At 42.7% G+C, this 24869-nt stretch overlaps 1 long non-coding RNA gene across 1 annotated transcript; it reads right to left on the reverse strand.

The window, feature by feature from the left end:
• Positions 1-1414: 1414 nt before the first annotated feature.
• LOC108177064 (uncharacterized) lies at positions 1415-17878 on the reverse strand. Its single transcript, XR_011378785.1, has 3 exons — positions 7612-17878; positions 7339-7430; positions 1415-1616 (listed from the first exon to the last, which is right to left on the reverse strand). It is a non-coding gene; the product is annotated as an uncharacterized lncRNA (long non-coding RNA).
• Between the last annotated feature and the right edge of the window lie 6991 nt (positions 17879-24869).

Genomic DNA, 24869 nt, shown 5'->3' on the forward strand with positions numbered 1-24869 from the left:
TGGGCCGCCACTGGGTGTCACCCACTCGACACCCACTCCTGTCTCACCTTCACTGCCATCCTGTGGGATTTGTTTCTTAACCCCATTTTACAGATGCAGAACAGAGGCTCAGGGAATATGGGCATGCTGGCCAAGGTGACACTGCCCAGAAACCAAGAGGCTGGGACGCAAACTCTGGTCGTCACACTGCAGAGCCAGGCTGCCTCCCTCCTTTCTTCAGACTTTCGGAGTTTGTGTCCTGCTTTTGTCATTTACTTCCTGCTGTCAAATCCTGACTACCTACAGGTCTATTTCCTTATCGCTAAAATGAGGGTAGTAATAGTGTAGACCTTCAGGATTGTGAAGATTTTTTTAGATAAAGCTTGTAAACTGCTCAGTGGAGTAGCAAGCACAGATTACGTCTCCATAAATGTGACTACTGGTTTTTCTTATTATGTTCAGTTGTCCCTTCTCCCCATACACCTGCTCCCTGGGCAGGCTGCCCTGTACACACTACTCTCTCTAGCCAGCCCAGAGTTCTCAGCCAAGCATGAGGTCCATGTTCCCAACCATTAGCTGGATCTCCTCCTTTTGATAACCACACACACATCCCTTGTCACAGACTCCCAGCAGGACTCATCTGTCCCAAACTGACTTCTTTTTGATTGCTCAGGCTGGTGGCTGACAGCACCAGCTGAGTTATAAACCCGAGCTTTATCCTTGATTTCTCCATCTCACTCTTTGCGCATATTGAAGCAGTCACCTAATCCTGCCTCTGAAAACATCTCTCTTCGTCATCCAGGCTCTCCTGGGAGTTCCCAAATGTCACGGCTGAGACTCTTTATTTAAAATTTTGGTGTTTTGTTCCACATGATTTTCTGTATAAATTTTGATTTTTAAAGTATTGCACCGAAATATTAAGTATCTTGTTAACTGGGGATTTGGCATCCCTTATATTTTGCATCTAAAATGAGTGCCTCACTTGCTTTTCTCTAGTCCCTGCCTGCCCTGCTGCCAGTTCTCTCATTACAGCTTCCAATTGGTATCCTGTCAGAACTAAATTTCTAAAACACAGCCCCACTTATGATACATCCCCTGTTAAATGCCTTCAGTTGCTCCCTGAGCCTGGCAACTTCACACCACCTTCATCTCTCCCCATGGAGCCTGTGACCCAGAAGTGAGAGCCATGTCCTGTCTCTGAAGGTCACCCACACTTATTCTGTGCCTTAGCAAACACAGCAAATGACATTGTGGCCCAGATGGTTAGCAGCCTGTGATACTTGCAAATAGGTGAATACTTAGCCTTTCACTGATAAACTTAAATCTCAATTATACTTTATTAAAACCCATCTAAAATTTATCACAGATCTCCATAGTCTTCATTTTAATATACTCATAACTGAAAATGTTCTTTTAAACATTTTTATTTATTTATTTGAAAGGTAGAGTTACAGACAGAGAGAGGGAGAGACAGAAAGGTCTTCCATCCACTGGTTCACTCCCCAGCTAGCTACAATGGCCAGACTGGGTTGAGATGTAGCCAGGAGTCAGGAGCTTCTTCCAGATCTTCCAGACAGGTGCAAGAGTCTAAGAACATGGGCCATCTTCTACTGCTTTCCCAGGCAATCATCAGGGAGCTGGATTGGAAGAGGAACAGCTAGGATATGAACTGGTGCCCAGATGGGATGCCAGTGCTGCAGGCAGAGGCTTAGCCCACTACGCTAAGTTATGCTCAGTCCAGTTATGCTCAGTAAGGCTTAGTTATGGTACTTTGCTCTCATCTAGTGATGCCAACCTCAGGATCCTTTGAGATGTGCAAATCAGTGCCATGAGCTAAATATGTCTTTCTCAAAACTCATATGTTGAAATCCTCACTCCCAAGTGATGATACTAGGAGAGTGGGGTCTTTGGGGAGGTTATTGAGAGCCTCCCCTCAGGTATGGGATTGGTGTTCTCATAATGTAGGCTCAGGGGAGCTTGGCCATCCCCTGCCACCTTGGGGACAGATAAAAGGCACCATTTATGAAGTAGAAAGCAGACCCTTGGCAGATCCATATCTACTGGTGCCTCCATGTTGGACATGCCCATTTTCTGAATTGTAAACAATAAATTTTTATTGCTAAGAGCTACATAGTTTGCATTTTTTGATAGAGTAACCCAAACTACAGATGGACATAGCTTGCACCTAAACTCAGTGTTCACAAATCGTTCATTCTTTTCCTTATTTTGTTGCCTTCTCCCAGTCCAGTATATTTTATTGTTCCTCCTGATCTCCACTTGGACTGCCACTGGGTCAGCTTCTTAATGTTCATCCCTAATTGCTTGACTTTGTCCCATTTCACTTGTCCATATCACTCCAACCTTAAGTATGCTAGTATGCTCTCTCTCTCTCTCTCTCACTTTCTCTCTCTCTCTTCATGTTCTCCACCAACTCCGCCATCCCAGTACTTTGTGGGTACCCTCAGGGTTTAATGATTCCAGCCTTAGCCAGCTTAGGACTACACTCTTTTCTTGTGCTTCTGCTAACCAACTCACCCATTTTATTATTCAATCTTTGTATCTTTCTCTCTTCTCATGTCTTTGCCTCCTGAGTTTGCCGTTGTTCTGGTTGGCTGGGAGGTGCAGAGCAGATGTCTAATTATACAGTGTAATCCATGGATAACTCTCAGCTCTCTCTGATGTGGCAAATCTCCACTGAGGGGATCACGGGCAGGGGTTAACAAAGAATCCTAACCCGAAGCCCCGGAGGACTTGACTCAGTTCTCCTCCTCCATCCCTGTGCTCATCAGAAAATGCTAGTCCTAAGCTTTTTAGCTGGAATGAGATGAAGAGACATGGAAAAGTAACCTGTGACACTGAAGTGCCTGGGGTTGCTAAGGGGAATAGTGAGTCCTGACTTGGAACAAATTCACTTAGTTTTTTCTTTATTTTTTTTAGTTCCTCCTTAAAAGGGAAAAAGCAAGGATTGCTCCAATGTCCAGTTGCCCCCTGAAGTCTAAATTCGGGTGCCCTAAAGAGATCTACTGAGTGACAACATGCCTACACTCTAGAGACTGAAACAGGGGAATAATAATAAATTTCAACCTCCACCCAGGTTCTTCAAGCAACTGAGACTAAGACAGAAACTGTTAAGAGAAAAAAATTTTTTTAAAGATTTACTTATTTATTGGGAAGGCAGAATTACAGAAAGGCAGAGAGAGAGAGAGAGAAAGAGAGGTCTTCCATCCACTGGTTCACGCCCCACTTGACCACAATAGCCAGAGCTCTGCTGATCCGAAGCCAGGAGTCAGGAGCTTCTTCTGGGTCTCCCAAACAGATGCAGGGGCCCAAGGACTGCTACTGCTTCCCCAGGCCATGGCAGAGAGCTGGATTGGAAGTGGTGCAGCCGGGACTCGAACCGGCGCCCATATGGGATGCCAGCACTGCAGACGGCGGCCCCACCCACTATGCCACAGAGCTGGCCCTGAGAAAAAAAACTAAGATAGCTCTTTTTCTGGTGACTGAGATATTTAAGAAAAATCAGCATGGTGTGGAACCTGGAATCTTTCTGTTGGCTCATTTTTCTGGCCATTAAATATTCCTAGAAGACATGGAAAGAAATAAAGCAAAGATCAAAGAAGATGATATAGTGCTCCTCAGATGTTCATACAGATTGGTCTATTGATTGCTTCAACAGTACTTCCTACCGCTGCTTCCTTCGTCCTTCGGGAGAAACATAGAATAATGGAAATTGTATAGGCTTGGGAGCCAGACCTGGTTAGGTAGGATTGCACACCTACTGTTTATTCACTAGGTGGCCTTCGGCAAATTATTTTTAATGCTGTAAGCCTGACAAAGGGTTACTAAAGCACACACTGCATAGCATTCCTGGTAGGAGCCAACGAGGGGACACACACAGGGCCTTTGGCGCTCAGGTGAACACTTTCCATTGTCTGTGGCAGTGGCCACAACCAGGTGTCAGAGTCTTTACCCCTATTCTGTGAATGGAATTCAGGAAAAAAAAAAATTCATCACACTGTGAAAATGGCCCAGGGAAAGAAACATATATTAAGAGCTGAACTTTCGGGAATAATGATTTGGCCCAGATCCTTTGGGCACATTTTTGGGAAAAATTCTTTGGTTAACACCCTCTTTCCCTGTCTGGGGTGACTTTAGAAAGTACTGAAGAATTCAGTGAGAGTAGTGAGGGTGTAGGATGCCCATGGTGGGGGAGGGGAGAGAAGTCAGATTGGAATGGTAGGTGGGAGACACCTGCAAAGGGTTTGCCCTCTTTTGTAAGAGGAGGTGTCGCTGTGTGTGATGGGAGGTGGGGAGTGGGGAGCTGTGTGTAGGCCAGTGTCTTTTACTCCCGTGACTTTAATGGGCAACTGTCACCATCCATCCCTGGCCTAGAGTGTTCTGTAGCCAGGAGCAGAAACTAACCAAGGGAGGACTGGTTGGTTAGAGAGGAGCAAATACGTCAATGGCAGTTTCCACGTCTAAACAAAAACTTCCCAGGGCCTTGAAGCCTTCTCATGCTCCTGGTTACCCTCTTCACCCTGGCACTGACTCAGCCCCGCACAGGGCTCAGCGTCCACTCCCCACAGACCACATGGGGGCAGCAGTGAGAGCCCCCGTCTGGGAAGGAAGGCATCCACCTCCCCAGGCTGAGGCCTCTCCCTGCCTGGACCTTGCTGGTTCCCAGGCAAAGCAGCTGCGCTGGGCGTCAGTTACCTTGGCGCATTCACATCACCCATGAATCCAAATTTCAGTAAAACCAATGGGCAAGTAGTACAGCATAAGTATTCTTTTGTAAACCACAGTTGCGCTGTCACGGTCTAGGCAGGATTATGAAGTGATTATTTTTCTAAGTCACTTTTTATTAGCAACTTCAAGTGTAATAACTTTGAAATTGAAATCAGAGTTAATTCCTGGATCACTCTCATAATAAAAATGAATTGTGTTCAAAAACTGCATCTCAGATCTTGGTTCTGAGACATCCCTCCTCTTGTCGCTGGACCACGTATAAAGGTCAAGCAGCAGGAAGAAGCTAGGGGAGTTGGTAGCACACCTGCAGTTAAACCCTCTTAAAGGAACCACGCAGCAGGGCTCTGCATCCTTCAAAGGCAGCCGGGCCGTGAGTAATGGTCTCAGCCTTGCTCCCCTGTGTGGCATGGAGGGGGTTCACGCATGGTGCTGCTCCCAGGCCACCGGCCCGCGTCTGTTAGTCCCAGCCAAGCTTCATTACCTTTCTTTGAATCCCCTCCAACCTTTTTGATGTCCTTGAGGTTGCAAAGCTGAAAACTGTACACCGTGCGGCATTCCACACAAAACACATTTAGGAATTTCTCGTTCAGAGGAACCTGGGCAAGGCCAAATCTCTCTGGTTGTGTTTTTGTTCTTTGCTTGGAATTTGTCTTGGGCATGCTACTGAGCCAATTGATGCTTTCATCATCATCAGTTTTAAGATTTATACCGGGGGGGGGGGGTGGACAGCGCTGCAGTGTAGCAGGTTAAGCCACCACCTGCAGTGCTGGCATCCCATATGGGTGCTGGTTTGAGACCTGGCTGCTCTACTTCTGATCCAGCTCTCTGCTATGGCCTGAGAGAGCAGTAGAAGACGGCCCAAGTCCTTGGGCCCCTGCACCCACGTGGGAGACGCGGAAGAAATTCATGGCTCCTGGCTTAGGATTGGCGCAGCTCCGGCTGTTGCAGCCAATTGGGGAGTGAACCAGCAGATGAAGACCTCTCTCTCTCTCTCTGTCTCTCTCTCTCCCTCTGCCTCACCTTCTCTCTCTGTGTAACTCTGACTTTCAAATAAATAAATAAATAAATCTTTAAAAAAAAGATTTATACTAGCTATAAGTATGGTTTACTGGGAGCTGGCACTGTGGCTCAGTGCGTTCAGTGGCCACCTTTGGGGCCAGCATACCAAGTCAGAATGTGGATTCAAGTCCTGGCTACTCCTCTTACAATCCAGCTCCCTGATAACATGTCTATAAAGGCAACAAAGATGGTCCAGGAGCTTAGGCCCCTGCCACCCATGTAAGAGATCTGGATAAAGCTCTGGGCTCCTGGCTTCAGCCTAGACCAGCTCTGGCTATTGCAGCTATTTGGGGAGTAAACCAGTAGATGAAAGATTTCTCTGTTTCTCTCTGTTGCTCTCTGTCTGTCTATCTATCTATCTATCTATCTATCTATCTATCTATCTATTATCTATCTTTGTATCTATCAATCATCTATCTCTCCTCCCCATCCTCTTTCCCTCTCTATCACTCTACCTTACAAATAAAATAAATAAATCCTACCAAATAGAATTAAATAAATAAATAATAAAATGATTTACCACTTTAGAGACTGCAAGTTTTGTTACTTGCACTAGATCATGAAAGCAAGTCAGATTACTAAAGATGGGAAACGTAGCCAATGGGATGAAGCCATTTGCCCAATGTGTGTTTTCCCAGGTAATTTTGTGGAACCAGGGTCCTTTCTGGAGGACCACCGACTTTGTGGGACACCCTGGACAGCTGGGCTATGAGTTCCTCCAGGGCACTGCTCCTGCAGCCTCCTGCTCACCTGGCTGTCACAGCAGTCGGAAAACTGGACAAGGCGCCTGAGTCTTTGGGGGGTGGTGTGGTTAAGTGTTTTAATTCAGTAGGGCAATGAGATCTAAGTTCCCACTCTGTGCAGATTATTCTGTTAGGGAAAAAGGGCTGGAAGTGCTCCTCTTCCTTTTGTCTGCCATTACTTTGGGAGTTTCTACAGATAAAAATGTGCTACGTCTAAGTTGAATCCTTCAAACTGGAGCATGAATTATTCTCCTTAAAGGTCTTTAAGATAGCCCTAGGGGTAGCAGAGGGCTCCTATCTAAGTCTAATTTTTTAAATGACTTTATTGAAAATATGCCAAAAGAATTCCCGAACAATAAGCACATACTACTGGTTGTAATACATATGAATATTTGTATATATTTCATAATCGCACTCATGTCTGCCCTGCTCTCAATGGTAGGCAAATATTTGGGGGAAGAATATTGAGCAACCTTCCTCTATCCCACTTTTTCTCCATAATACTCTCCTTACCCTCGTTCCAGCCATAATTAGTTTTCCAAAGTTATCAAAAAATATCGTGCTGTCTCTGCCTCCCTCACATGGCTCAGATTGCTTTTATTGTTTTGAATGCGCCTTCCTGTCTCCATTCTTAACCTAATCATTTCCATCTACGAGCTCCAGTGACTTCTTCCAGGAAGCTTCTCACACACTCACACACACACACACACTCACACACACACCCCTATCCACACCTGCCTACTTGACTAATACCGCATACTTACGTCTATGGTAGTATTTAACATTCTGTATGAAGGATCTGTAGACTTACCTGTCCCTCACCACTCTAGCCTTAAACCACCAGCCTGCGGAGAATAGATTGGCTGTCTTTGGCATCACGTGTTTCCATTCCTCACACACTGCCTGGGAAATAAGTGAAGAGATACTGAGTGAGTGAGTGAGTGCCTGAGTTCTTGTCCCTGACCGCTTGGCCCCATACTTCAACCTCCAATCCCAGTCCTGCCCTAGAGCCTGCAATGGAAAGTGGGTGGGTAGAGGCTTTTGTCTCTTTGTTCCCTAGGCGATGTGTAGCTGCCTGACTTACCCAGCTGCAATCCAGGAGGATGAGAACAGGGCACTAGGCGAGCAGCTTTCCTCTTCTTGGTGACGTTTAGTGCTGTTTGTGGCTCATCTAATCAAGTCTAGACGCTGTCTTCATGTGCTGCTGTGTGAGTTCCTGTAACACAGACCTCTTTAATCATTTGCCTTTCTGCTAGAATCTGATAGGGGTCATATAAAATCCCTCTCTTCGTCTGCTAATGGCAATTGATGGACACTTATTCTGAGCAATATACATTGCAAAAGACCAGAAAACGCGCCCACTGGTTCTGATTCAGCACTCAGAGCGACAGCCTGGGAACTAGACTGAGAGTTTAATCAGTGGTATGTGATCCTTATTTGTGGTTGGCTGCCTCATCAATTTTCATTTGGGAGTTGAAATGGACTCTGAGACAGATACGGCATTAATTACGGGGGAAATTGGTTGCAAGATGCCTGGAGGTAAAACCCCTCTGATGGGAATCTGAGATGGAAGGAAAGCCAAATTACAAAAGGATGATTTACTGGAAGAGGCCAATGTATGCAATACCATCCCCACTTAGTAAAGAAAAAGGAGCTGATAAGCCAGAAAGACTGTGGGATGACTGAGAAGTGAGAAAAATCCCTGGAACTGACTCTCTCAGAAAAGATTTGTTCTTATGCTGAGTGCATTATATTTCCCTAGAGACAGACGACATTTTCCAGGAGTGTGCTTCAATTAAAAGGCAAACGAACATTAATAATAGTTGGCAGGGTCCCTATTTTCTTCCAGATTGAAATAAATTTTCCTGAGAGCTGAGTAGGCAGCATCTAGGGATACCAAAGTTAAAATTCATTTTGCTAACAAAGGTATCTTCTGTTATATCAATTTTCTTGTTATAATATCACGTTTCTCCCTAAAGGTCTCAAAAATCTTAGTTAATACCTTATTTTTGTCACTGAATCTTAATCAGGTAAAACATAGAGACAAAGTCATGGGAGGTATGACTATCCTCGATTTAATATGAGAAAGACCCAGGAAGCTTAACTTAGTGGATTTTTTTAAAGTAACATTTTTCCACATTGAATATAAAACAGAGTAAGTTAACAAGAAAAAGATATTGAAAGTTAGTATCCCTTCCCCCCCTCTCACCCAGAAAGAGATCAGTTCTGTACTTTTAAGAGTTCAGATGTATTTATCCATACCCAAGAGCAAGCAGAAGGCGAGGGTCTTTTGTATTGCCATACAGTGGCTAGGAGCTGGGACCAGAGCCAGACCATCTGTACCCAAACCCTGTCTCTGCTGCTTCCTAGGTGGATGGCTCAGTCATCCCATCTGTATGCCTGGATATATAAATAAAAATAAATATAAACACATTTGCCAGTATCTTCAGAGTTAAGCTGGATCCTTTTTGTTGTGGAAGGGTTCAGGGACTGTCTAAAGCAGATAAATCAGAATCTTCTGGACCCCAGGGACAATGAAGGGTCTTAAACTCAAGTATAGGGATAGGGTTTTATAAGTTTCCCTTAGCTGGACAGCAAAGGATGCCCAGATGGAATTACCAGACAAGTCAGGAGACCAGGGAGCATGAATTCCCCAAGTGTGTGTGACCAGTGGGTGGAGAGTCATGGAGAGTGTCTCCATCTGTGACACCCAGCTACAGCCTGAGGGCCACGCCTTGACCACACGTTTGTCACTAACAGTATTTCTGTTGTGTAATTCAGTTCTTCAGACAGCACCTGGAAAACCAGTAAATAAATGCTGAATGAGTATAGCCACTATGAACCAAGATCTGATATTTCCTCTGTTTTTATGTGTGTTGTTAAGTGCCCATAAATCTGGAATTTTTGAGAGAACAGAAAAGCAACCACAGAAATGACTTATGATTAACTTCCCACCAATCAGGTGGGTGAACAGTCAGAGAAAATGAAATTTGAGAATGAAAAAGGAACATGCCTTGTATCTCCCTCTCCTATTGTGAACTAAAATCAATCCCTGTTCATCAACTAGGAATGTGTTTGGCAGCAAAACCCTATCTTTGATGATTTAAAATATGGTGGATTGTTCAATTATGACAGAAAAATCTGAAAATATACTGTGCAGACTTTTTTTTTATTTTGACAGTTATAGACAGTGAGAGAGAGACAGAGAGAAAGGTCTTCCTTCTGTTGGTTCACCCCCCAAATGACTGCCATGGCCGGTGCTGCACTGGCCTGAAGCCAGGAGCCACGTGCTTCTTCCCAGTCTCCCATGCGGGTGCAGGCGCCCAAGCACTTGGGCCATCCTCCACTGCCCTCCCGGGCCAGAGCAGAGAGCTGGACTGGAAGAGGAGCAACCGGGACTAGAACCCGGCACCCATATGGGATGCCGGCGCCACAGGCAGAGGATTAGCCAAGTGAGCCACGGCGCTGGTCCTTGTCCAGGCTTTCAACAGTGCTATACAGTCTTCTTTCTTTTGACTCTGCCATCCTCAACAGGTGATTTTTGTCTACTGCATTGCAAGATGCATGAAGGCCCTGTAGGCCTTTTGTTGGCATTCCAGGTAGGAAGTAGGAAGAGAGGGTATGGAGAAAGAGGAAATCAAGAGATAAAACACTTCTCAGAAACTGTCCCTTTATATTTCATTGGCCAGTAAGTACTTTGCCACATGTTCATTCTTTGGATGTGTGATGATGAAGCTCGAATTTTTAACTGGGCACATTGCCATGCTGAACTAAATTAGTTTTTATGAATAAGCTAGACAGAACAGATAGATAGATAGAAGGAAAACAGCCCATAGTGTCTGCCACACATATTTTACAACTTGCCAAACCTACCTTATCTATATAAGAAAATGTATGTATTGTTTAAGGCAAACCACATTTATGAAACATACAAGACCATTTGATTTAAAAGTAGAGAGGGCAACTCTACTTGATAAAGAGTTTGCAAAGGCTGGCGCCGCAGCTCAATAGGCTAATCCTCCGCCTGCGGCACCAGCACCCCAGGTTCTAGTCCCGGTCGGGGCGCCGGATTCTGTCCCAGTTGCTCCTCTTCCAGTCCAGCTCTCTGCTGTGGCCAGGGAGTGTAGAGGAGGATGACTCAAGTCCTTGGGCCCTGCACCCCATGGGAGACCAGGAGGAGCACCTGGCTCCTGGCTTCAGATAAGCGTGGTGCACTGGCTGAAGTGCTCTCGCCGCAGCAGCCATTGGAGGGTGAACCAACAGTAAAGGAAGACCTTTCTCTCTGTCTCTCTCTCTCTCACTGTCCACTCTGCCTGTCAAAAAAAAAAAAAAAAGAGTTTGCAAAACAACTTACTAAAAAAGTATTTATTTGAAAGGCAGAGTGACAGAGAAAGAGGGAGAGAAGAGGAGAGAGATCTCCCAGCCATTGGTTCAGTTCCCAAATGGACACAATCGTCAAGTTTGGGATGGACTGAAACTAGGAGCCAGGAACTGAAACCAGGTCTCCCACATGGGTGGCATTTCATTTATGCCATCATCTACTGCCTTCCCAGGCACATTAGCAGGGAGCTGCATCAGAAGTGGAGCATACAAATCTGGACCCAGCACTCTGATGGAGGATATTAATATTGTGGGTGACGGCTTAACCCACAGTGCTACAACACTGGCCCCTACAAAACAACGTTCATAAATTATGTTTTTAAAAGTCACCTGAATTGTATATATTTCAGACTGCAAAAAAATCTTCAATTTCAAGGAGTCTTATGGATAAGTTAAGCCAACTTTCACTATACTCTTGAGAACCTGAAACCATTAGAAATGTCACGTGGTCTTCTCAAGTTTCCACAGCTAGTTGGTTGTAGAGAAGAAATTTAAAAGCTTGCTGTAATGGATTCCGAGTTTCCCAGATGATCTCTACATTTTAGACTTTGAATCTCTAAATGATTAACTAAATACAACATTAAATGCAATTCATTTTTAACACATTTGTAAGGTTTCAAGAGCAAATATGTATATAAAATTCTTGGCCGGTGCCGCGGCTCACTAGGCTAATCCTCCGCTTTGCAGCGCCGGCACACCGGGTTCTAGTCCCGGTCGGGGCGAGGGATTCTGTCCTGGTTGCTCCTCCTCCAGGCCAGCTCTCTGCTGTGGCCTGGGAGTGCAGTGGAGGATGGCCCAAGTGCTTGGGCCCTTCACCCCATGGGAGACCAGGATAAGTACCTGGCTCCTGCCATCGGATCAGCGCGGTGCGCCGGCCTCAGCGTGCTGCCCGTGGCGGCCATTGGAGGGTGAACCAACGGCAAAGGAAGACCTTTCTCTCTGTCTCTCTCTCTCTCACTGTCCACTCTGTCTGTCAAAATAAAATAAAATAAAATAAAATTCTTTACCAGAAAATATGTATATGATTTTCATTTAGAAATGTATCAGAGCAATACATTGTGGAATCTCTTACCAGGTTGAAATCCTAGCACTACTACTTACTAAATACACAGTAGACAAGTTATTTACCTTCCTAAGCCTCAATTTTCACAACTGTAAAGTCAATAAAACATTTGTATAAGATTTTTTTAAGGTGGGTAAAAAAGGTAGTGTATATAAATTATATATCCTGGTGGCTACCATTTAATAAGTGCTCAACTAATGCTTCCAACTGTTGTTATTCTCACAATCAACACCACCATTGTTTTCATGGTCTTGGAAAAGAGCCCATCCCAGTGTTCTTTGTATCCCATTAAGAGATAAAGAGCTGAAAGCATGAGTCTCAGAATATAGAAGAGGATTCTGAGACAAGAAGCAACTTCAGAACAGTTCTGTCTGTGGAGTCCACAAGTAGTCAGGGCAGAAGGGCTGACAGCCTGCAGATGTCCCTGAGCCCAGATTTCTCCAGGAAGTCCATGGCAGAGAGCTAGCATTAAACTCCACTTCTCCAGGGACCTGAGGAGAGTGCAGGAGCCAACCATGCAGCACTTCTCTTTTAAGGGCAAAGTCTGTGACTTCACAGTTCCCAGAGGTGGCTTTGCTAATGGAATCCTGTGAATCCTTATGTGCAAAGTTGTCACTTGTGTGTCCAGATTTCTATCCTTCCAATCCTAGAGAAAATGAAAAGAAATTATGATTGCAACCAAAGGAGATCTGGAAGTAAAGAGGACTCCTCGCCAAACCTCAATAGGGAGTGAATGGATTTCCCCCTGTGCTGGCCTACAAGATCAGCAACAGCTATCCTTTCCACTACTTCTCTGTGTTGTCAGCTCTCCAATGAAGCTTACAACATGATTTAACTGTCAAGAGAATAACAATTTTTTAAAAAAATATGGTTAGTGTATTAGTCCAATTTCTGTTTTATAACAAACTGCTTGTGGCTTGGAATAGTATAAAGAAAAGACATTTATTTATCACGGACTTGGAAGTTGAATTCCCAAGTTTGGGTGATCACTGGTTTGGCCCTTGGTGAGGTGTTCCTTGGCTGGGTCATACATGGTGGATGGCATGGTGGGAGCACATGAGAGAGAGAGAGAGAGATCACATGATGAGACAAGAAGCCCGAGAGAGAGAGAGACAGAGACAGAGACTGGTGGTTGGAGAGCGGGTTTATTCTTTTACAGCTCTCTTGACAGAACTAACTGGGATCTCAAGAGAACTACATCAAATCCTTCCAAGGGCAGTACCCCCAATGATCTCCTACTGAGCCCCACTCTTAAAGGTTCCACTGCATCTTAACATCACCCCGTTCAGAACCAAGCTTCTGACACACGACCCTTGAGAGACAAACAACACCCAAATCACAGCGGTTATGCAAAGGAAAGCACACACTGAAGGGACTCAGCCACACCAAAGCAGACCAAAGAGACAAGCAGTATCAGTTGACTTCCTATTAATGGGAAAAAGGTAGAAAATCAGGGAAAGATTTTTAATGAAAAAGAACCTGTCCTTTTGTTGATGGCAGAGTGGGTCATTAGAATCTACCTTCCTGCTGACAACTAGAAAAGTTGCAAACATACAATAAATAGTTGAGGTATTCAAAGAACTGACAAAATTATGAGGAATTAAAGAGCAAGACCTGAAGAAAACAGAAAACCTTACATTTGGAGCTTCTTTCCTTCTGGGATGTCTACTGTTTTTGAAAGATGCAGCTGAGGTGAGCAGAGCTTCTCATGATCCTGTGAAACAGAGACAAATATTGGCACTCAGGGATTACTAAAAGAAGCAGGGCTCGTATACTCACAAAAGAAATATATCGTAGGACTTAGAGTGAACTATGATAAAATGGAACTCACAGGGACCAAAACCAAGTATAGAGTCACTGCATCCCAAAAGCTGGGTCCAGGTGGTCTGGGACGTCTGAAGCCCTGGTCTCCTGCCAGAAACAAATGTAGGTCCCCTCTAAAGGAAGATCAAACTATCCTAGGCTTCAGATGATTTCCTCAGTTTTTCCCTAAGATTAGAACTCATGGGAAAATAACCAGGCACACACAAAGGCAAGATAGTATGAATAAAATAAAGGGAAATGATTTAGAATAAAAGCAGATCAGTAGGGAATAATATAATAGAGTCATTAGACAGATATTTTAAAATAATTGTACTTAACATGGTTAAGGAGATAAAAGATGAGATTGAGTGAAAAAAAGAGGATTCCAGACCTAAAAAATAATGCAATAAATGAAATTTTCTCAATATGTGGATCCAACAACTGATTAGACACATATAAGAAGGAATTAGTAAATTGGAGAATATGTTAAAGGGGGTAAAAGAAAGACACGTGGAAACAAGACAGAGACAGAGACTGGTGGTTGGAAACACAATGACTTTTAATGGTCATGGTAGGCAATTCCCCAGATCCCTCAAACCAGACCTCTTTGGATTTTCATAGGTTGAAAACTCCAAATAGAAGGAAACAAACCACCATGAACAAGAGTAAAGTAAGCATCCACATTTGACTCATACCTGCTGAACATCAGAGAATAGTCAAAGAATATGAATTATGTGTGTTTAAGATATCTATGGAATAAAAACTAAAGAAAAAATAAGATAGGAATTACATGACACAAAAGAACAATTTGAAAATTGGGCAAATACAGCTCTTCCATCAAAAAAAACATGTGCTAAAGTTTAAAAAGCAAGATATATCCTAAAAAGCAGATTAGATACAGTTAATTAGAGATAATTAAGGACAAACCACAGAAATTTTCCAGAATCTACTCATAGCAAAGTGGGGTGAGGCAGTGAAAGTTGGAAGTAAAGGAGAGGATCAGAGACAGAAGAACAGACTGAAAAAAGTCTATAAAAGACCTAAATGACATTCTAGAAGTAAAAACAATTTGAAAGAGGTGCTAGGAAACTATCGGATGAGCAGTTTCTAGAATTAATGAAAGACATGAACCTTAACTTCAGAATGTATAACTAATTCTATGCAGAGTAGAGAAAAAGAAATCCACAACTAGACTCAGTAAAACTACAGAGTATCAAAGACAGGGAGCATCCTTAAAAACAGCCAAAGAGAAGAAACAAAGCTCCTACATAGGAGAAATAGTCAGATGCTGATTTTGCAACAGCAAGACTGGAAACCAGAAAACGATGAAGCAATGTGAAAGTGACAAGGAGAAAATAAATCAGTCTCCCATAGTATGTAGTCAAGAAACATTCAAAACAGTAAAAATAAATATTAAAAAAATAATTTCAGATATCCTTAAAAATTAAGATAGAAAAAGAATTTTCTCACCGACTGACCCTCAATAAAGGAAATCTTTATGAGTACACATGGTTAGGAGTAGCATGGTCCTAGGGAAAAGTCCTCTACACTGTGGTAATGTTGGCCAACTTTGATGAGCGTATGACTGAATCTTAATAACCATTAATTGTGTAAAATGCTAAGAAAGTGACCAATCTGGGGGATTAAAAAGTGAAGTTATATATTGGACCATGGCCTTAAGTAAAGAAACATCAGCTTGTCTATCTCTGTTAACCCCTCTACTATTATTTCCCTGTGATTGCACTGAATTTGTAGTTTGACTTGTCAGGTATTAACTTCCTTATTGTATGGCATCTCCCTCTCCAAGAATATCACATACTTCTTATTTTCCTAAGTCATCATTTTTAGGTACCTCAAGGATTTTGTAAAGTTTTTTTTTTCTCCAGACATTGCATATTTCTACTTGAGTTTATTCTAGGAAATGTATCTTATTATTACTATTAAAAACAGAGTTTTCTATTATATCATTCAATTGCTTGCTGAACATATATGTAGAAGTTAATTATTTTTAGGTGTAAAGTTCTTATAGTAATATTCCTAAATAATCTTTTGGTTTATGGTAATTTTTTAATTTATGTTTGGCATTCCAAGTTTAAAAAGCACACAAGAAGGAAAGAATGACAAATTCACCTCCTTTTTTTCCAGTGCATATTTCTCTTGTCTATTTTTATCAGCTAGTTCTTTAGTCTGAATAATGCTAATTAATACTGGTTTTTAGTGGACCCTCTCTCATTTCTGACTTCAATGGAAATACTTCTAGAGCTTGTCCACTAAGTATGATGTTATTTTGTGAATTTAAGTGGGTGCTTTTAAAAATTATGCTGAAGAGGGGTCTATGTTTTCTTACTTAATTGAATTTCAAAATCAAGAGTGAATGTCAAAGGCAGGTATCTGACCTTGCAGTTAAGACACCAGTTAAAATGCCTGCATCCCATATCAGAGTATTCAGGTTTGATACCCAGATCTGGCTCCCAATTCCAGCATCCTGAGAATAAGATAGACTCTGGGAGACACAGGTGATGGTTCAAGTAATTAGGTTGCTGTCACCCGTGTGGAGACTGGGATTGAGTTCCGGGCTCCTGGCTTTTGCCTGGGCCAGTCCTTCCCTTTGTAGGCAAATAGGGAGTGAACCAGGCCATGGGAGCACTGGCTCCCTTTCTGTCTCTCCCTCTCTCTCTCTTTCTCTCTCTCTCTCTGATTCTGAAGTAAATAAATTTTAAAAGATTTAAACATTGAGTGTCAAATTTTCTCTACTGCCTTTTTAAGATCTATAGAAGTTGTCATAAATTTTCATAGTATTTTCCCAGCATATATCTATGCCTATTATGCAATGCATCAAGATATTTTTCCTTATCCCAAAAAAGCCATTCATCATTCACACACATTTCACATAGTCCTAGGATATTATCTTCTAAATTTCTGGTAAATTCTGTTGAAGTCCTTTGTTATTTGGGATAATTGCTTCATTATTCACAGTTGAAGGGCATATTTATGATTTTACTTTTTATACTGTCTTTTTCAGTATTTGTTGACAATGTTATTCATTTCATAAAAAACACATGAGAGAATTTCTGTTTCTGCGCCCTGTAAAAGTTGAAATGTTGCACTGATTTGCAGTGCCAGACAGCATCTTTTTCTATGAAGGAGGAACTTTACCCTCCCTTAGTTCTTTTCCTGCCCCTTGCTCCAACCACAGAAGAGGTGGAGGCTAAGTGGAGGTGGAATGCAGAGGGTATAAGAAGATAAAGCACCAAGTGGAAGCTGCAGCAGCTGAGGTTGCCATCCTATCCCATGTTTATGTTCTCAGTTTGAAGCAGCATGTGCAAGGAAGGAAAGACTCAGATTTAAATGAAGATCGAATGCTTTATTATTCAACTGCCTGTACCTTTAAATGGCCAGACAGAGACTATTCTTGCGACTTGAAGTGATTGAGGACTTTTTATAATCTAGAAGTTACTGGAAAATCTATTGGATTTAACAAGCTCACTGAGTTGGTTTGAAAGGGCCATAGGAGAAAACATAAAATTATTTTTATGATTGCATCCTGTTGAGTTCATCTCTTGCTGCGTGGCAGTCATGCTTGCCTGGGCCACGGTGAGGAGGGAGGAATACAATGCTCCAGGCTGGAGAAAGGACTACCCAAACAGAGGAGAAGGGGGGATCGTGACCTCCTCATACTCACCACCCAACAGAGCTCTGTCCTCCATTTCCGTTTAATTGTGAGACCCTACCTAGTAGATGCTCCTATTTCAGAAAGATTTCCTCGACACTACATCATCTCTCTCAAAACAGAGAAGCACCCTGGCTCCCAGGTACCAGAAAGAGAAGACTGATGGGGATCCATGGTGGTCTCAGTGGTGTCTTCCTATCAGCGAGTGGTGGGCATCCCTCCCACCGTGGGCCATGACTTCACTCCTTCTGTAGCCAGCTAATATTTATAATTCAGCTGCACCTCCTGGGGAGTTACCAGAACCACAAAGCAATAATTCTCTGACTTTTGAATGACTAAGGAGGAGACTCTTGATAGTTCAATATCTGTTAGTATTAAGGAAAGTCAGTTTTGCTATAGTATATTCTAAGATTGTTAAGGATTATGTTAACCAACTCATCTGTAAGATTTGGTGTGGCTGTTAGGGGGAATATCATTGTTGTTATTTTTTTGCAGTTTCTCAAAATTTCCAAATGTGTTCATTCACTTATTCATTTCTTTTCATTCTACTTTTATTTTTCACTTTTCCTTCCCCCTCCCCCCCAAGCACTGTTATCACTCAGTCTGTTGCCTCCAAAGACTGCACTGTAACCCATGGTGTGCATCCATCACGCTGGCAGTGATGAACAACCAAATTTCCTCTGAATCCTCATCAAAACCCTGGGATGAAAAACTTCATACATCACCTTAGGAACCTGTTTGATGGGTTCTTTGGGATCTGTGCCCCAAAGAGGAAGTGCTAGGTCACAGGACCCGTATGTCTAGATCTAGATCTACGACCTGACCAAGCAGCAATGAGCTGCATCCATCATGCTCCCACAAGCAGTCCACTAGCATTTCTGCTCTCTACATTCTACTGAATATCTATAGCTTTTCAACTTTTGTCCAATGTAGTAAGTGCTAACTCATTTTAATTTTCTTGTATCAGATCACTAATAATTTTTATCATGTTTTTATGTGCTCAAAAGTCTTTTAGATAGAACCAATTCAAATCCCTTGCCCATTTTCTGCTGGGTTTACTACTTTTTTGTCACTGGTTTGATGAGTTCCTTGCATATTCTGGATGTTAATCCTTGTTGCTTTAGGCATTGATGGAGTTTTCTTTCAATCTTTTATTTGCCTGTTTGTCTCCTTCACCGAACTGGAAACTTTAATTTTGATTTAATCAAATTCCGCAGATTTTGTTTGGCTCTGCTTTGGTTTGTTTTTGTTGTTTGTTTAAGAAATCCTTCACTGCTTCTATATCACAAATATATTCTGTAATATTATTTTAAATTAACATAATAGTTTCATATTTTACCCTTAGTATTACGGCTTATCTGGAGCATATTTTTGCATGTGGTTATTTGGTAACAATCCACTTTATAAAATCAATAGATTTCCTGTATAGAAATAATAGCCATTTAGAAAATGGAATAGAAAACATCACATAGCTATAGATGCTGTAAAATGCTCAGTAATGAATATTATGAGAAACATATAAAACCTATATCAAAAAAGATAGAACTTTATTGAAGGATATGAAATAATTTTTAGGGGAGAGTATTGGGCACAGTGGTTAAAACGTCCCTTGGGACACTCACAGCCTGTATTGGAGTACCTGGATTCCAGTTTCAGCTCCACTTCTGATTTCGGCTTCTTGATACTAAGAACCCCTGGAGGCAACAAGTACCATTGCTGTCATACAAATGGGCCACTCAGACTGAGTTCTGGGCTCCTGGTTGTTTTGTTTTGTTTTGTTTTTGACAGGCAGAGTGGACAGTGAGAGAGAGAGAGAGACAGAGAGAAAGGTCTTCCTTTGCCGTTGGTTCACCCTCCAATGGCCGCCGCGGCCGGCGCGCTGCGGCCGGCGCACCGCGCTGATCCGATGGCAGGAGCCAGGAGCCAGGTGCTTTTCCTGGTCTCCCATGGGGTGCAGGGCCCAAGCACCTGGGCCATCCTCCACTGCACTCCCTGGCCACAGCAGAGAGCTGGCCTGGAAGAGGAGCAACCGGGACAGAATCCGGCGCCCCAACCGGGACTAGAACTCGGTGTGCCGGCGCCGCCGCTAGGCGGAGGATTAGCCTAGTGAGCCGCGGCGCCGGCCTGGGGTCAGTAAACTTCTACAAGGGCCAGATGGCAACTCCTTCTGACCTCTGAGCCCACTGTCTCTGTTGTTCTCTGATCCACTGAAGGGGTTAGCAGTGGTGAACAGTATGTAAAGAAGTAGCAGGGCTTCCAATAAAACTTTATTTATGAAGGGCCAGATGTGACCAAAGAACTATACTTGCTGACCTCGGATCTACAGTGGCATGGTTCAATTTCATTCAGAGATGGTGGCAGCAGTGCCAATAGTACAACCGTCAAGACCACATGCAGCACAGCTGCCTTCGTTGTCAGCCATGGATACAGCAGGATCTTGATGCACTCACTCCTGCTGTCCTGCTCACAGAGCTCTCCCAGTTTTCACTCTGTCTGAAGCTGTACCCGCCAGCCTCCAGTCAATAATGACCCTGCACTTCCTTAGTGGGAGGGAATTTATTGGAAAAGTATTGCCTTAAGGTAGTGTGGGCTTTTGTTGCTTTCAACTAAGAATATATATCACATAAAAGGCAATTTATGGGCACCTATCAAACTTAAAAAGAAAAACAAGGATAACTTTTGATGCTCCAACAGAAAGTTCTCCTAAATAAAAATATCTTTTCCTACATATGAAGAATATGTATAGGAATCCTTGTGACAGCCTTTTGTAAAATTGGCAAGAATTCAGTTCCTAACTCTCAGCTTTTCTCTCTGGACATTTACTCTCTAAGTTATTTTACTTGGACACATAGCTTCTTATATCATCCATGTGTTAACAGCTTTCACATTTATAATCCAGTCTGGACTTCCCCTACACGTCATTCTGTACTCAGTATCTCCCTATGAATCTCCACTTGGTTTTTCAAATCTATTATGTGCTAATACTCAGGCTGGAATCACTACAGAACTTGCCGAGTTCTACTTTCAAAAGGTTTCCAGAATGAGACCACTCCACTAACTGGCACTGCCTTCCAAACCACCGTCTTCTCTGGTTAGGTTGTGGCAAAGGCCTCCAAACCGAAATCCCTGTTTCTACTCTTAGCTCCTTCCATTTATCCTCAATAATTTGAGACTGATGTGAGATTCTGTCCCTATTCAAAACCTTTCAGTAAATTTCTATCTCATGTAGAGTTAAAGCCAAAACTTTTATCAGAATATCGAGACAACCTGACCCACTACACCTGTTGAACATTATCTTCTACCAATATCTCCATTGTTCACCACTCCAACCATAATGGCCTCCTCATCGTTCTGTACTCTCTGTTCCTTCTGCCTTGAAAATTCTTCACCCAGATAATTATAAGCCTGCTGTTCTTGCTTCCTTCAGGTCTTTGCTCAAATATTACTTTCTTGTAAGTCCTTGCCCAAATACCTGTCTCAAATTCCAGCTCTCTACTCCCAATGGCTCATATCTCACTCCACTGCTATATTTTTACCTTATAATCTGTGTTATGCAAGATAACTATTGATCTCGCCTGTCTTCTCCAGTAGACTCCACAAGGGCAGGAATTTTTATCTAATTTGTTCACTTTTGGATCCCTAGTACCCAGGCCAGTGTGTGGGCAAGAAGAGGCACTCAATAAATTTTGTTCAATGAATAAATGAGTGAACTGAAGAAATTAAAACAATAGGGCTGGCGCCGTGGTGCAGCAGGGTAAGCTGCTGTCTGCAGTGCTGGCATCCCATATGGGCATTTGTTCAAGTCCTGGCTGCTCCATTTCTGATCCAGCTCCCTGCTAATGTGCCTGGGAAAGCAGTGGAGGATAGTCCAAGTACCTGGGCCTCTGCACCCATGAGGGAGGCCAGGAAGGAGCTTCTGGCTCCTGGCCCAGACCCCACTGGAGTGAACCAGCAGATGAAAGCGCTCGCTCGCTCGCTCTCTCTCTCTCTCTCTCATTGTAACTCTGCCTTTCAAAAAATAAATAAATCTTTTTAAAAAAAGAAATGAAAACAATGTAAAAGTCCATTAATGATTTTAAATGTCCATTAATGGTGATTATTTAGATATAGTACTTCCACTGAGGGCAGTATGCGATACAAGTAGGGACTCTGCAATCAGATTGCCTCCAATAAAATTCTGTCTGATACTTGTGTTCCTTGTAATCTTGGGAAACTTTCCCAATACCTTAGGGCTTCAGTTTCCTTCTCTCCAAAATGGGGATAGTGAACACACCCACCCTTAGGATTGGCATAAGTATTAATGGGATTATCATAAAATTCTTAGTGGGATATCTGATATGCAGTTAATGTTTACATAATATTAATTATTATTATCAATAACATATACAACTATCAAAAACATGAGGCTGATTTATATGTTTGGACATGTAAAGATCACAAGATGTTAAAAAATATGAAAAAAATCCCTGTGTGTGTATATATGTATGTAGGTTAAAATAAAAGAAGGAGAACAATCCTGTCTTCTATGAATGGTTACCTAGGATGAAAAGCACTGGAACAGCAATGAGAGGGACTTTTACTTATAGTGCTCCATACTTCCTCATTGTTTGAGTTGCTTCATTGAGTTATTTATAATGAGTACAAATCCATTCATGTTCTGAATAAGACAACTTTAAAAATGAGATGAAAGATCCATCCTCTGCCTGTCTCCTGAGCCTGCTCTCTGAGGCGATGGACTAGACCTGTGGGGTATGATTTTTCAAAGGTTCTAGGGACGGGCCATCAAAGAAAGAGGTACCTTTCTTTGAAGGGAAGAGAGAACTTCCACTTTGATTATGGCCTTGTCTAAGTAAGATCGGAGTCGGTGAACTCAAGAGGCTTCCATAGCCTTGGCAGCTCATGACAAGAGCCTCGGGTGATTATTGATGTCATAAATAAGACTGCCAATTGTTAAATCAACAACGGGAATCACTGTGCACCTACTCTCCATGTAGGATCTCCGTCCTTAATGTGTTGTACTATGCGAATTAACGGTAAAACTACTACTCAAACAGTACTCTATACGTTGTGTGTCTGTGTGGGTGCAGTCTGTTGAAATCTTTACTTAGTATATACTAAGTTGATCCTCTGTATATAAAGATAATTGAAAATGAATCTTGATGAAGAATGGGATGGGAGAGGGTGCGGGAGATGGAATGGTTGTGGGTGGGACGGAGGTTATGGGGGGAAAAGCCACTGTAATCCAAAAGTTATACTTTGGAAATTTGTATTTATTAAATAAAAGTTGGAAAAAAAACCCCAAAGGTTCTAGGAAAAATCTCCGGCTGAACTTTTTATCAAGGTGCATAATCTTCTAAAATCTATTCTCTTTTGTTAAGCAAATAGTTAAGACCTTTTTCTGTCACTTCTATTTTTCCTGAGTATCAGATCAGATTTTGAGAGTAGAGAGTGTGTTTTTCCAACTACATTCCCCTCCCCGTCCTTCTCAAGATTCTACAACACTCTCCTAGAATCCATGCCCTTTCGCTTCTCTCCCTAACATGTAACGTGGAAGCATGAGTCCCTTCTAATGTCTCAGTGTCGCCTCAGTGTCACAAATACCTGACCACATGTTCACTCGGTGGCACTTCCGCTGTGGGGCGTCTTTTTCTGTTAACACTGGATAACTCTCCCCATTCCCAGGCTGGAAAACTGGAGTCTTCCTTGACTCTTCTTTCTCCTCATCACTAACATCCAACCCATTTATAATAACCGGAAAGTCAACAAGGATTTACTGAGGCCTTACCGTGCACCAGGCATGGTGCCAGGGGCTACCCTAACATACTAAATTAGATACAGTCTTTGCTTTTGAGAGGCTTACAGCCTAGTGGGGCAATGGACATGGAAGCCAACAACACACTCTGTGTGCCATGGAAACACAAAAGAAGAGCCAGTTTTTCCACATTAGTGTCTTCTTTATCCACTCCTTCTAGTGTCTTGCTTACCTAAGACACCTATAATTTATTCTTTTTCTCATCTCTCCACTTTCATTATCTCCTCTTTTTTTTTTTTTTTTTTTTTTTTTTTTGACAGGCAGAGGTAGACAGTGAGTGAGAGAGAGACAGAAGAAGGTCTTCCTTCCATTGGTTCACCCCAAAATGGCTGCCATGGCCGGAGTGCTGCGTTGATCTGAAGCCAGGAGTCAGGTGCTTCCTCCTGGTCTCCCATGCGGGTGCAGGGCCCAAGCACTTGGGCCATCCTCCACTGCCTTCCCAGGCCACAGCAGAGAGCTGGCCTGGAAGAGGAGCAACCAGGACAGAACCGGCGCCCCAACCGGGACTAGAACCTGGAGTGCTGGTGCCGCAGGTGGAGGATTAGCCTAGTGGGCCGCGGTGCCGGCCCATTATCTCCCCATTCTAATACATTCTATATGAGGCAGCAAATGAATCTCTCCAAATCAAGGTGTTTCAGTTTTACTCAAGATTTTTTCTGAGTTTCTCATTGCCAACCCTACATGATACTAATTAATAATCTTGGGGTCAAGGTCAACATGTAGTTTACTCTAAATAATTAGCAAATGAATGAATGAATCTACCCCAAACCTCCCTCTTCAAGCTTGTATTTTATGATCACATGGCTTTTTTCATACTACTTTATCCATGTGGGCATCAATCTTGTCCCCAAGACACATCAGCACTGCTCTTCTCAGCGCCACTATTCCTGTGTCCCTGAGAAGCCCTTCCTAATCAACCACCTCCTAACTGCCAGTACTCTAAGGCTCAGCTGGGGCTCACCTCCTCAATGGAGTCTTCCTCAAATATAATGTTCTTCCAAATGTCTTTAAAACTCCTCGTCTGAGCTACTCATTTGCTACTTTGGAATGTGGTACTGAGAATCGCTATCTTTTGATAAATACACCCTGTCTCTCCAAACAGGATGCCCATAATTTATCAGCTTCTGTGCAACTGGAACTACAATTGTTAGCTCTTGTATAATAATTACTTAGAATGCCAAAATAATACATTTGAAGAGAAAACAACATTTATCCCCAACAGGTATGAATGACACATTTCTATGTCTACTCCCGTTGCTGGCTGAACAAGGGATCTGACAGGAAATCAGGAGGCAGCAGTTCTTGCTAGCATGACAATGAACTAGGAACATAACAGATCAACATCATCTTTCCTACCAACACGGCAGAATTACAAATCTATTTCCTGGGCCAGCTCCATCAAACCCACCAGCTGTCAGTGAATTCCTCATAATGTATTTGTTTTTATTATAAAGATTCTGGCATTTTAAATTAGGAAGTGGGGGGAATGCCTTCAGAGATCTTCCTGGGCTCTTTGTGCTGAATTAAAAAGCATCCACACGATACAACTCTCTGTGATTGTCAAACTTCAGAGAAGAATCAAGCAACAAGTATTTATGTTTTCCTCTCATTCCA

This window comes from Oryctolagus cuniculus, chromosome 9, assembly GCF_964237555.1.
Source record: "Oryctolagus cuniculus chromosome 9, mOryCun1.1, whole genome shotgun sequence".
NCBI classification, from domain to species: domain Eukaryota; kingdom Metazoa; phylum Chordata; class Mammalia; order Lagomorpha; family Leporidae; genus Oryctolagus; species Oryctolagus cuniculus.